The sequence below is a fragment of the Acinonyx jubatus genome, chromosome B2 (assembly GCF_027475565.1).
Source record: "Acinonyx jubatus isolate Ajub_Pintada_27869175 chromosome B2, VMU_Ajub_asm_v1.0, whole genome shotgun sequence".
In the NCBI taxonomy this organism is placed as follows: domain Eukaryota; kingdom Metazoa; phylum Chordata; class Mammalia; order Carnivora; family Felidae; genus Acinonyx; species Acinonyx jubatus.
This window is the reverse complement of record NC_069385.1, coordinates 11,207,626-11,222,347: the sequence shown is the minus strand read 5'-3', so window position 1 is coordinate 11,222,347 and position 14,722 is coordinate 11,207,626. Positions and strand designations below refer to the sequence as shown.

The 14,722-nt window shown below is 42.8% G+C and overlaps 1 long non-coding RNA gene across 2 annotated transcripts in view; it reads right to left on the bottom strand.

The window, feature by feature from the left end:
- Nucleotides 1–9,049, bottom strand: part of LOC113598613 (uncharacterized) — a 283,338-nt gene extending 274,289 nt beyond the window's left edge. For both annotated transcript variants that reach the window (XR_008298250.1, XR_008298251.1), the window contains exon 1: nt 8,970–9,049. This is a non-coding gene — a long non-coding RNA (uncharacterized LOC113598613). The remainder of the gene's footprint in view (nt 1–8,969) is intronic.
- Nucleotides 9,050–14,722: the final 5,673 nt, after the last annotated feature.

The window sequence follows — 14,722 nt, the reverse complement described above, 5'->3', positions numbered from 1 at the left end:
ATGGAAAAGAATTAATAGGAATATATCCAGACCGAAGGACAGAGATCCAAAAGAACGAAAAGTACAGAATACAGCATAAGAGATATGGGACAAGAAATGTCTAATATTTGTAACTGTAACTGTAACCACCTTGCCAAGTACATTTTTAGCTCCCTGTCAAAAGATGCAAACTCCTTCTAGAGGACACTCCATCAGCAAAGTAGGAGTCTTAGAGGCAGTAAAGAGACTGCTATGGGTTCCAGTCCATTCTTGTGGGATCCCAGTCTTCTCTTACTATCTACTTTTTACTTCAGGTGTTCAGGAGAAACACCTTCCCCTAGAGTATTGAACCAGCTTAGGCAATTTCACATGGTCAAAACCCTATAATAAATCTCTCTGTGTGTCTACACATAGATCTTCCATTGGTTCTGTTTTTGTGATAAACCCTAATGCAGGATAGAAACAATATTTAAAGACATGACAACTTATTTTTTAAAACTGATGAAAGACATCAAAATACAGATTCAAGATTACATTGTACAACTGAAACTGATATAATGTTATATGTTGATTATACCTCACTTGAAAAAAAAAACAGATTCAAGAAACATGATAGACTTGGGGCACGTGGGTGGCTTAGTCGGTTAAGCATCTGACTCTTGATTTCAGTTCAGGTCATTATCTCACGGTTTATGAGTTTGAGCCCCACATCAAGCTCACTTGATGCAGAGCCACTGAATGCAGAGCCTGCTTAGGATCCTCTCTCTCTCTTTCTCTCTCTCCCTCCCTCCTTCCCTCCCTCCTTCTCTCTCTCTCTCTCTCTCTCTCTCTCTCTCTCTCTCTCTCTCCCCCTTCTTTCTCTGCCTTTCCCCCTCTCATGCTATCTCTCCCTCAAAATAAATAAACTTTAAAAAAAGAATCATGATAGCCTTAATCCCCAAGCATAATTATAAAGAAGCACACATCATAGAAAAAACTGCTATGAAGCAAAACAAAGAGTAAATCTTAAAAAGGAACAGAACACCAGCAAATACTGGGAAGGCTGTGAAGCATAAGGAACTCTAATTCACTACAGGTGAGAATACAAAATGGTACAGCCAATATGGAAGACAGTTTGGCAATTCTTACTAAACTAAACATACTCTTACCATACAATCTAGCAATCATGCTCCTCATGCTCTTTGGCATTTACCTAAATGAAGTGAAACCTTATGTCTACACAAAAACCGACCCATTGATGTTTGTGGCAGCTTTATCCACAATTATAAAAACTAGGAAGTAACGAAGAGGTCCTTCAGCAGGTCAATGAATAAATAAACTTGAGTTACCCAAGCGCACCTGAGTAGCTCAGTCAGTTATGCGTCCAACTTCAGCTCAGGTCATGATCTCATGGTTCATGGGGTCAAACCATGCAGCAGGCTCTGTGCTTAAAGCCCAGACCTGAAGCCTGCTTTGGATTCTGTTTCCCTCTCTCTCTGCCCCTCCTCCACTCACATTCTCTCTCTCTGTCTCTCAAAAATGAATACGCATTTTAAAAAATTAAGAAAAAAAAACTTTAGTAACCCAGACAATGGGAAATCAGTCACTGCTAAAAAAAAAAAAAAAAAATTAACCATCAAGCTATGAAAAGACATGGAGGAACCCTAAGTGCATATTTTTAAGTGAAAGAAGCCAATCTGAAAAGGCTACATAGTATATAATTCGTTCATATTCATAGTATATGATAACACAGTATATAATTCATTCATATTCATAGCATATGATATCCCGGAAAAGGCAAAACTATGGAGACAGTTAAAAAATCATGGGTGGTTGCTAGGGGGTCAGGCAAGGACAAAAAGGAATTGGAGGAGTACAGAGGGTTTTTAGGGCAGTGATACACTTCTGTATGGCACTATAATGATGGAGACATGTCATTATACATTTGTCAAAACCTACACAACCCATAGCATGAACAACACCAAGAGTGAACCCTTATTTAAACTATAATGGTGTGTCAATGTAGGCTCATCGATTGTAACAAATATACCACTCACATGCAGGATGCTGACAGTAGGGAAGGTTATGGAGGGGGCAAGCAGGTGATATACGGGAACTCTGCTTTTGGCTCAATTTTGCAATAAACCTAAAACTTCTCTAAAAAATAAAAGTTTTTGAGAAACAACCAGAAAGACCTATTACCATCAAGGACGCAACAGTAAGACTGACAACAGACTTTTTAATAGGAACAATAGAATACAACAGATGGTAAAATAACAATTTCAAAGGACTACAAGAATATAACTTCCGACCTCTAAAATTAGACATTGGGCCCAACAAAGCTGTCCTTCAAACACTGAAGGCAAGCTGTTTAGGGATGTAGAAAGTTGGAAAGAGCATTGCTCCCACACTAAAATGGAAACAGCTGGACAACATGAACATTGCTTACTCTCTGAAAACCATCAGAGAACTCAGATTGCAGAATAACCCAAATCTAAAGAGAGATGGTCCAATTCGGGTGAAAGATTGCTGGTTTGCCCGGGACAGATGCAGGTGGACACTAGTGAGAAGAGTTCAGCTGGGTAGATAATGACCTGCTGAGAGCAGACTGTGCACTGGCAGGTGCATAAAGCCCTTAGCGGTCGGAGAAATCAGAGCCAGCACCCACTTCAGGCCCTTTGTCCTTGGACCCTACCAGGAACTCCCAGGATTCCAAAGAGTCCTATGAAAGAGCTCCTTGAGGTGGAGACCTGAAGGAGAGGGAGAGCAGGTGCAATGAGAGAGCAATACCAACCCCGCCTGTGTTCTTTTCCTCTGTCTTGTCTAGGAAACAAAAGCCTGTACAAGGAAGGGCAACAAAACCATTGCCCTTAGGACACTAATGAAAACACACTGCAGCATAAGGAAGGGAAGTAGCAAAAAAAAAAAAAAATACCCTATTCCACTGGGGAGAGCAGGACATGAAGATCCGCCGGGCCCAGAACTCTAGTTAGAGGCTGATACAGAAACAAGTCACCCTCTCTTTCTCTCTCTGCACTTCCAACATATTGGATGAACTCATTCCAATCATTTTTCCAGCTTTACTGATGTATAATTGACAAATAAAAATTATATATATTTAAAGGGTACAGTGCAATGATTTGATAGACCTATATACTATGAAATGATTGCCATACTCAATCGAACTAACAGAATAGTGGCACACTGAAAAAGCAACACTTCTGAGGCACAGGGACGGCCCTGCCTAAGACAAAGGTTTAATTAGAACAACAGAGAACCCACACACACACCCATTACCTCCCCATCACAAGGATGAGTAGCACTAAATAACAAAGAATGGTGCAGGACAGCTGGCAGGGAGAGATAAGAGAGACAAGGGCATAGAAAGGGACCTCTGGGGTACAGCAGCACAAAAGGAAGACCTGAAAATGAGGAGGGAATATCCTGAAGAAAAAATCCCCTGGCAAGTCTGCCCCCACCCTAAACACTAGATGTCATTAGAGAAGTTTGAAGCCTGTAGTATACTTAAGGTCACCATAGCAACAACAAACCTTCAGCCCAGCCCCATTCCTATCTAGCTGAATTCAAGTCCCTTCACTAAAGACTTTGCAGAAGAAAAAGTACGCACATTCCAGGCAAAAAAAAAAAAAAAAAACAAGCTATGGATTCCACTCTCTACTACCTATGCAAGACATATGGCTCTCAACAAAAAATAATGAGGCTTGTTAAAGGCAAGAAAAAAGACGACACATTCAAAGTGACAAAGCAATGATCAAAACAGTACTCAGGACACCCATGTTGGAACTACCTAATGGGAACTGTCTACTACAATGATTCTAAAGAACCATGATTATTATGTTAAAGGCTAAATAACTATGATGATTATGATTATTATTATGATTATTATGTTAAAGGCTGTAAGGGAGAATGTAGAAACCAGGCAGGATCAGATGGGCAATTTCAGCAGAGAGACTGAAACTCGAAACAAGCATCAAATACAAGAACTAAAAATTAAAAAGAAAAAAAAAACTAATAGAGAAGAAGGTCTTCAATGAACTCATCAGTAGATTTAACCCGGCTGAGGAATGAAACAGTAGTGAAACAGAAAACACATTTGTTAGAACACACATACAACTTCATATATTTAAATTGCTGAAAACAAAAGACAATGATGAAATCTTAAAGTCAGCCAGAGAAATACCACATATGACATACAGAGGAACAAAATAAGAATGAAGCAGATGATTCTTTTCATCCGAACTCATGCAAGCTAGAAGATACTGGAGTGACATCTTCAAGTGTTGAAAGAAAAAAAGACTGCCAGCCAGAATCTTCTGCATGACAAAAAAAAAAAAAAAGGGGGGGGGAGAAATACTTTCTTAAATACTGAAGGAATTCAGGGCTAGCAGATATGCTTTAGAAGAAATGTTAAATGGCATTATTTAGGCAGAAAAATATATATTATCAAACAGAAACATGGATCTACACAAAGAAATGAAGAATATTAGAAATGGAACAAATGAAGTTTAAAAAAAGTGTTTCTTATTGTAATTTTTTCAATGTTTTTACTTATTTTTGAGAGAGAAAGAGCAAGAGAGAGCACAAGCAGGGAAGGAGCAGAGACAGAGGGAGACACAGAACCCAAAGCAGGCTCCAGGCTCTGAGCTGTCAGCACAGAGCCTGACACGGGGCTCAAACTCGTGAACCTCAAGATCATGACCTGAGCTGAAGTTGGGCTCTCAACCGACTGAGTCACCCGGCACCCCAAGTGTTTCTTATGTTTAACTGCTTTAAAAGATAACTGACAACCTCAAAGGAAAATAGTAACCATGTAGCATGTGTTTTATTACATATAAAAAAGAAAATATGACAATAATGGCACGAAGAATGAAAGGAATTGAGTATACAGCTGCAACATACTTACACTACATGTGAAGTGGTATAATATTATTTGAATGTAATTATTAATTAAAGATATATATATTGCAAACCCTAGAGCAATCATTAAAATAAATTTTAATTTGTACTATTAATGTCAATAGAGAAGAGTAGAAATTTTTAAATGTTCCCTGAACACAAGAGAAGGCGGGAGAGGGGCGCCTGGGTGGCTCAGTCGGTTAACTGTCCAACTTCGGCTCAGGTCATGATCTCGCGGTTCGTGAGTTCAAGCCCCGCATTGGGCTCTGCGCTGACAGCTCGGAGCCTGGAGCCTGCTTCGGATTCTGTGTCTTCCTCTCTCTCTGCCCCTCCCCTACTCACACTCTGTATCACTCGTGCATGCTCTCAAAAATAAATAAACACTTTTTTAAAAATTGTTTTTTAAAAAGAGAAGGCAGGAGAAAAAAGGACTAAAAATGAAGATAGAACAAATAGAAAATGGCCAACAAGGCGACAGATTGTAATCCAGCTATACTGGTGATGACATTAAATGTGAACAGTCTATTTAGGTCTTTCATCCATTTTGAATTTATTTTTGTGTATGTGTAAGACAGTGGTTCAAGTTCATTCTTCTGCATGTAGCTGTCCAGTTTTCCCAACACCATTTGTTGAAGAGGCTATCTTTTCCCATTGGATATTCTTTTCTGCTTTGTCAAAGATTAGTTGACCGTATTGTCGTGAGTCCATTTCTGGGTCCTCTATTCTGTTCCATTGATCTATGTGTTTGTTTTTGAGCCAGAACCATACCGTCTTGATGATTACAGCTTTGTGGTATAGCTTGAAGTCCAGGATTGTGATGCCTCCTGCTTTGGTTTTCTTTTTCAAGATCGCTTTAGCTATTCAGGGTATTTTCTGGTTCCATACAGATTTTAGAATTGTTTGTTCTAGCTCTGTGAAAAATGCTTGTGTTATTTTGATAGGGATTGCACTGAATACGTAGATTGCTTTGGGTAGTGTAGACATTTTAACAATATTTGTTCTTCTCATCCATGAGCATGGAAGAAGACAGTAAGAGACACTTCTCCAAAGAAGACATCCAGATGGCCAACAGACACATGAAAAAATGCTCAACATCACTCATCATCAGGGAAATACAAATCAAAACCACGATGAGATAACACCTCACACCTACCAGAATGGCTAAAATTAACAACTCAGGAAACAACAGATGTTGGCAAGGATGTGGAGAAAAGGGAACCCTCTTACACTGTTGGTGGAAACACAAACTGGTACAGCCATTATGGAAAACAATGTGGAGGTTCCTCAGAAAGTTAAGACAGAACTACCCTATGACCCAGAAATTGTGCTACTAGGTATTTATCCAAAGGATACAAAAGTACTGATTTGAAGGGACACATGTACCCTGACATTTATAGCAGCAATATCAACAATAGCCAAACTATTGGCTTTCCAAACTATGGAAAGAGCCCAACCATTCTTTGACTGATGAATGGATACAGAAGATGTGATTGACCTACCTATCTATCTATCTATCTATCTATCTATCTATCTATCTATCTACTTATATATATACACATATATATGGAATATTACTCAGACATCAAAAAATATAACTAGAGTTGGGGTGCCTGGGTGACTCAGTCAGTTAAGTGTACAACTCTTGATTTTGGCTCAGGTCATGATCTCACGGTTCGTGGGTTTGAGCCCCACACCAGGCTCTGCGCGGACAGCATGGAAAGAATGGAACTAGAGTCTATTATGCTAAGCGAAATAAGTCAGAGAAAGACAAATACCATATGATTTCACTCATATGTGGAATTTAAGAAACAAAACAGATGAACATAGGGAAAGGGGAGGAAAAATAAAATAAGATAAAACCAGAGAGGGAGGCGAACCATGAGAGACTCTTAACTATAGAAAACAAACTGAGGGTTGCTGGAGGGTGGTGGGTAGAGGGATGGGCTAAATGGGTGATGGGCATTAAGAAGGGCACTTGCCATTAAAAAATTTTTAAAAATAATAATAAGGGCACCCGTGGGGCTCCTGGGTGTCCAACTTTAGCTCAGGTCATGATCTCATGGTTCATGGGTTTAAGCCCCACTTCGGGCTCTGTGCTGACAGCCCAGAGCCTGGAACCTGCTTCAGATTCTGTGTCTTTGTCTGTGCCCCTCCCCTGCTTGCACTCTGTCTCTCTCTCTCTCTCTCTCTCTGTCTCTCTCTCTCTGTCTCTCAAAAATAAATAAACATTAAAAAAAAATTTTTTTTAAAGAGAAGGGCACTTGCTGTGATGAGGACTGGGTGTTATATATAAGTGATGAATCACTGAATTCTACTTCTAAAACCAATTAAAAAAAAAAAGAGGAACATCATTGTGTGATGATAAGGGGGTCAATTCTCCAAGAAGACAAAACAAGCCTAAAGTGGATGCACCCAACAACACGGCTTCAAATTACATAAAGCAAGAACCAACAGGGGGCGCCTGGCTGGCTCAGTGCGTTAAGCTTCCAACTCTTGATGTCAGCTCAGGTCATGATCTCATGGTTCGTGAGATGGAACCCCGTGTTGGGCTTTGTGCTGACAGCATGGATCCTGCTTGGGATTCTCTCTCTCCCTGTCTCTCTGCCCCTCTCCCTCTCACACACATGTGCACACATGCTCCCTCTCGCTCTCTTTCTCTCTCAAAATAAATAAACATTTCTTTAAAAAAGAACCAATAGAACTGAAAGAAGAAACAGACAAATCCACAATTATAGCTGGAGACTTCAATACTCCTCTGTCAGTAATCAATGGGACAAGTAAACAGAAGGTCAGTAAAAATATAGAAGACCTGAACAATACTATCGATCAAATCAACCTAATTGACATTTACAGAACATTGTTTATAAGTGCACATGCAACATTCATCAAGAGAGACCATATTCAGACCATAAAACAAACCTTAACAAATTGTAAAAGATAGAAATCACATAAAGTATTCTCAGACCATAATGGAATTAAATCAGAAATCAATAACGGAATGATATCTGGAAAAATGCCCAAATATTTGGAAAGAAATAGTGCAATTCTAAATTACCCATGAGCCAAAGAGGAAGTCTTAGAGGAACGTAGAAAACGTCTGAAACTGGATGGAAATGAAAATACAGCACATCGAGATTTGCGAGATGCAACTAAAGCAGTGTCTAGAGAGACGTTTGTAGCATTCCGTGGTTATATTAGAAAAGAAGAAAGGTCTCGAATCTATCATCTAAGCTTAAACCTTACCAACTTAGAAAAAAGTAAACCAAAGTCAACGCAAGCAGAAGGAAGGAAACAAAGAGCAGAAATCGACGACCTTGAAAACAGAGAAATGAAGGCAGAGTAAAGAAATGTTCAGAAAAACACAATTTGACGAAATTCATCATCACCAGACCCGCCCTAAAGGAAATTACTGAAACAAGTTTTCAGGTAAATGCAAAACGATAAATGAAATCAGAGCGACAGTGCATTAGTCTCCTACTGCTGCCAGAATAATCCACCACAGGCGTGGTGGTGCAAAGCTACCTGAATGTATGATTGCACCGTTCTGGACATCGGCAGTCCAAAACGGGTCTCACAGGACTAAACCCAAGGGGTAGGCAGGGCTGCATTCGTCAGGAGACTCCGGGGAGAACCCATTACCTTGCTTTTCCAGCTTCCGGATCCCATGAGTTCTCCGGATCACAGCCCCATTCCTCCACCTTCAAAGCCAACTCCTTGGACTGAGTCTTTCTCACACCGCCATTTTCCTGATGCTCCCTCCTCTGCCTCCCTCTCCCACATTTAAGGACCCTTGTGATCACACTGCCCAACCAGAGAATCCAGGATAATCTCCCTATTTTCAAGTCAACTGATCAGCAACCTTAATTCCCCTTTGTCATATAACCTAACATAGTCACAGCTCCAGAGATTGGGACGTAACACCTTTGCATGTGGGGGCATTATTCTGTCTACCACATACAGGAAGAAATGAAGGACAAGGAAAACAATAAGGGTAAACCTAACAGATTATTGACTGTTAACACGGCAATGACAATGAGAATTTGTGGGGTCTTAGATATATGAAGAAATAAGCTACGTGGAAAAAAAGAGCTCACCAGGCAGGATCAGAGGCAAATGGAATTGAAGTTTTCAAGGTCTGTGTGCCATCCAGGAAGAAACGTCTGCACGACTTCTCATTCAGTTTTCATGTGGCAGTGCGGCCATAATCTCTAGGCCCCCGGGTCTCCAGGCAAAGAAAGTAGAACCTAACAACCGACGGAGAGGGGACATGGAATCATTTTGAAATATCCAATAGTCCAAAAGACAGGCGAGAACGGAAATAAAAGGAAACACAGAACAAATGGGACAAACAGGAAACAAGCTGTAAGATGACAGCGTTAGGTGCAAAGATCGCCATTGGAGAAATCTATGGCCAGAAAATTGACGCGCATTTGCTCCAAGCCCATGGCTTCTTAGTTGTAGACAGCAGAGAGCGGTCCTGAATCCCCGCCGCTATCAACCAAGCCCTGTGGCGCCCAGGCCTGGCCACGTCCGGGGAGCTCCTCTCTGCCCCGTATCACCTGGGCCCTGTCTGAGAGCTCGCAGAGACGGGGACCTCCTGCCTCTGGAGCAGCCCACATCTTCCTGGGACTCTGCTCCCACTTGCGTTAGTAGCAATTAATCTAAGGTGACACACACCCAGAGCAGCCCCGAATTTGCTCCCGGGGATGGAGGTGGCGGTGGGGAGAGGAGAAAGGAGAAAGAAAACGTGTGGTTTTGCCTGGGAAACCGGAGACATCCGTAGGAGACTCTGGTGCTTAATGACGTTTAGAATGAGTGACTGACGCGCACACACGTGCTCCAGGTGAATACGGTCCTTCCACCAGCTGAAGCACAAAAACCAATAGAAAAAGGTGGGGACCGCCAGGGGTTTAAAAAACAGGTGAATGACAGGCAGGAAGGAACACGGTGATCAGGACTCCCCAGCATGCGGGCCCCAGGGGGGCTCACTTGATTTCAACTATAGGAAAATCGGGTAGCATCTAAAAAAACCCAATACTCTACTTCTGTGTCCCAAATGTCCCCATGGAGGGGAGTGTACAGGGGGAGGTACACACGGGATGAGGCCATTAAGAGATGATGCAACAGGGGCGCCTGGGCGGCTCAGTCAGTTAAGCGTCCGACTTCAGCTCAGGTCATGATCTTACGGTTCGTAATTGGAGGCCCGTGGGGGACTCTGTGCTGACAGTGTGGAGCCTGCTTGAGGCTCTCTGTCTCTTCCTCTCTCGCTCTGCCCCTCCCCACTTGTATTCTCCCTCTCTCTCTCTCTCTCAAAATAAATAAAACTTAGACAAAAGGTATGGTGTAACAAACATGCTGTCGACATAAGTCAGAACAAAACATCTATGCAGAAATAATTTTAGGGAAAGAACTTTGAGTCCATAGCAAATATTGATCAATTTTTCAGCACTTTACATTGGAACGACTAGACAACTTAAAAACACATTATTTTAAGTGTCTTCGTATCCAATCTTCAAAGTGAAAGATTTACTTTTAAACAGAACAGGCTACGTTTAGCCACTGGGATGAAAAAGCACATGCTTTGCGCAGTTGTTTTCCTGAGAAATGTGCTTTTTTCTATTAAATGTGTTTTTACATTAGATATTTAACATAAAGACCAGCATCGATCTTGAAAGTATGTGGGAGATCGTGTGGCTTAAGAGGACGAGGAATCTTACCGACGTTCACCAACCCAACTACCACCCCCCACGACTGACCTTCCGCCAGCCTGGCTGAAACCTGAAACTTTGCAATGACAGTTTTATTCCTTTGTTTTCAACTCCTGCCCCTGACTCATGACTCCAGCTGATTTGTAAATGTCCATGAGGAGATGATACACTAAGTCTGGGGTGGAAATAAACAGCTCTAAACTGCCATGCCTATAGCCCTATCCATGCAGACGTCGGTCACTGATCCTGGCACTCTTCCCTCTGAGCCAAGATGAGGCTACAAAAGCTTCTACAGGGTCAGTCCTCAGGCAGCAACTTCCACTTGACTGGAGTTGTCCTCAACCTTATCTGGCCCTCAACCTTATCTGAACAATATTCGTTCAATAAGCCTTTAATGCACTTTACTATGTGCCAGGCAGGATGCTCAGATGATCTTCTGAGAAGAGGCTAAGATAGAAAAACATACTAAAGGCATCAAAGACGAACTTCATCCTACTTCACAATTGTGCCAAGCCTTGCCCACGGTAAAGACACAGATTGCGTCCATCGACAGGAAAATGGATACATAGATTACCCTATATCCAGAGTAGAATAATACCCAGCAGTAAAAATTAACTACGGCTACATGCTACAACATCAACAAATCTTGGAACACAAGTGATTAAGGGAAAAAAGAAAAGGAAAGAAAAATGCTAGTCCCAGAAGACTATGATGAATGTAGAGGGAGGGACGGGAAAAAAGCATATAAGTAGATGTAAGATATTTATTGGGTTCAGTGGTGGATCCTTAGGTATCCATCCATTATATTACAATAAAAATAACATCTATGCATGGACTCATAATGAGACTGTGGCATGAAACAAGGATTAACGGCTAATCCAATTCTGTGCACTGGGGTCCATTTGAAGGAGAAAGGACACATTGTAGGTATTTTGTCGAGAAAGCCAGACCAAGGATCATAAAAGCTAGTCTACAGGCTCCTTGGACCAACCCTAGGAATCTGCATCACCACAGGAATTCTGTAAGGATAGAAAGCAACCCAGAGAAGAGGCATTGCAGAAAGGGCAATGTGTGAAGTTCAATTGACTGGTTCGAAAAAAAAAAATCGAGAGGCCAAAAAGCCTTCAGCCATTTCAACAGATCAATTCATGCTATTCATATTTTCTTTACTTTTGAAGGGAAGTTTGGAATACCCTAAGGAGCACTTTAGTTCTGAAATTGCTGGAGTAAATAAGAGAAATGTTACATAACTCATTTCTAAAAGAACAAGAGAACTATATTAACAGATTGACAGTATTCATAGGTTAATTAGGAAATCTGTTGGTGCTGTTAAGAAACTTGGCATATTTTAATTTAGATTGACGTTCCTCGAGGTATAGGTATAAGTGATGTTCATTCAACAATAGTGAGATGTCACACAGTCTGCGAGAGACTGATGTCTGGAGAGCGTTTACAGTTGAGCAGTACGTAAAATGTGTTCTGGAGCGCTACGGATGTTTTCTAATCAAACTTACGTCTTTGAAACTATTCAGGATGTGAAACTGATGTGCACATGAGATGAAAGAAAGGAGTTAAAAGAAAAAGAGCTATTGAGCTGATTGGAAACTGATTAAACAGGAACACATAACTAGTGTCTTCCTGTGGCCAACATTTTAAATATGGCCACCACATCTGTGAGGGGAGGTTCAGAAAGCCCTCTTCACTATTTAGGATGGTATCTATTGAACTGAATCTTAAAGAGTCAGATGATGAAAGAATAGATTATTGGCAGGAGCATGGAGAACATTTCTATACGGTCACCCAGAAACCAGGAGATGGCTTTCAGGAATGGTTGCCTCCTAGAGTTTTTACCGCATCACCTCACTTGATGAGGTGGTCATCTTTGAAACTCTTCCTACCCACAATTTCAGACAACTGTTAAGAAAGATTGAGTTGGGGGTGCCTGGGTGGCTCAGCGGGTTAAGCGTCCAACTTCGGCTCAGGTCATGATCTCACAGTTTGTGAGTTCAAGCCCCACGTTGGGCTCTGTGCTGACAGCTCAGAGCCTGGAACCTGCTTCGGGTTCTGTGTCTCCTTCTCTCTCTGCCCCTGACCCATTCATGCTGTCTCTCTCTCTCTCTCTTTCTCTAAAATAAATAAACATACATATATATGTAACTAACTTAAGTAAAGGGGCACCTCGATGGCTCAGTCAGTTGAGCACCCATTTCCTGATTTCAGCTCAGGTCCTGATCTCAAGTTGTGGGACCCAGTCCCACATGGGGCTTCACCCCGAGCATGGAACCTGCTTAGGATTCTCTCTCTCTCCCTCCGCCCCTCTCCCCCATTCTAGCTCTCTCTCTCTCTCTCTCAAAAAATTAAAAAACAGAAAAATAAAAAGATTCAGGTAAAAAGTCATAGAGCTAGACAGCAGCACAGCTAACAGAAGCAAAATTTACCTGACCCCGAAGCCAGGTCCCCCGTTATCAGGCAGAGGGGACAGGCGCTGGCTGAAGAGCCTCCTGATTGAGTGGTGCCACTGCAGTGGGGGAGGGAAGCCCAGGACGGATGGTCAGCACGCAGACTTCTACTGGATTCCTTGTTTGCACTGTGGCTCTGCCTTCAGCCGAGCCTGGCGTCCCCAAGTCTCAGGTCTCCACTTTGCCTCTTCGGCCCGTCACACCTGCGTCCTGCTCAGGAGTGAGGCTGCCTGCCTTTCCTGGGGGAGAAGACAAGGGATCTCTGTTGGTCAGGACGGTTCTCACTGCTTCAGAGACTTTCGGCCAATCCCGCTTTTGCCCCCACGTGCAACTCTAGGAAGCTGCTGGTGACTTCAAGTGCCGAGGCTTTTTCCGGCCTGTGGCTCACCTCAGCCTGCGTCCGGGTCAACCTAAGTGATAGCTTTCTCCTGCTGCAAAATCGGGAACCACCATCCCTCTGACTCCGAACCTCCAGACGGCGGCCGCTTGCCATGGACATCCCCACCCTGTTCCCTTTGTCCTTGTGGGTTGAGGCCTTTTCTGTGCCTATATTATCATTTTAGGGCAATTTTCAGAGAAAGCAGCTATAAACACATTTGTTCCATCTGCCATGCTCAGCTGGCTCTTGTGAAACAAAAGTATGTGAAACAAGAAATACGTGTGCCTAAACCCTTATGTGATCTAAGAGTTTGGGGTGGCCTACTTGCGACGTGCAAAATGTTAACAGCCCCCCCCCCATGTCCCCCCGCCCCTCCCCGCCCCGGAAGCTCTAATTGTAAACAGGTGACTGCACACGTTTTCCTCAAAGATGACCACCTACAATTGTAAGGTCTCCTTCAAGCCTGGAGAAAGAAAGATGAGAAAATCCAACGCCAGCCGCCCACAGTTGTTCATGTCTCCAGTAACAAGGCCATCATTTGCAGGCATGAGTTAGACTACGTGTCACAAAGCTTAGCGACTGTTATTTTAGGATGAGAGTACGAAACGGTGCAGCCGCCTAACTTGTACCGTTGCCAGAGCTCTGGACACTTTGAGACTTCTAAGTCTTGAAACTGTAAAACAGGAAGAATATTTCCCTTGTAAAGGGAATGGATGTCATTTTCTCACCCTGGTCCTTGAGCGCCACAACGAAGCTAACCAAGCCAGTTGTCTGGGTTGTGTTTCTGATGCCCGGGGCGGGGAACCTCTGCTGATTGCTGACACTAACTGAATGAGCAGTTGCCTCGTCCGGCCCAGACGCCTGGCGCGGGCACTGAGAAGCTGGGAGGAGACCGGAGCAGACCGTAACCTGAGACCGATTCCCGAATGCTTCCCTCGGGCTGCCCTGAAAAGAAAAACTGTAACAAAAGCAATTATGCAAGGTGCCACCTCTGTGGCTCACCCTGGCGATAGGAGACCTTGGGGAACCCTGTCCTGAGAGCCTCCGTTCATTTGTCCGTCTTCCCTCCGTTTGAAACTGAAGCTCTACGTCAGTCCGTTTCCCAAAGTTAAATTATATAAATTACAATAAAAAGGAGGAACCGAATGTGAAGACGTGCCACAAGTTTTTAACCTCTTGCTTCCTTGTGATAGGTCTGCTGCGTGCTTGCCACTTAGCAATGTTTTCCCTGGAGAATAGAGAAAGCCCGCCTCGCCGAGCCCCACAGAAAAAAGGAAGGGTCACAGGTGGATTTCTTCACT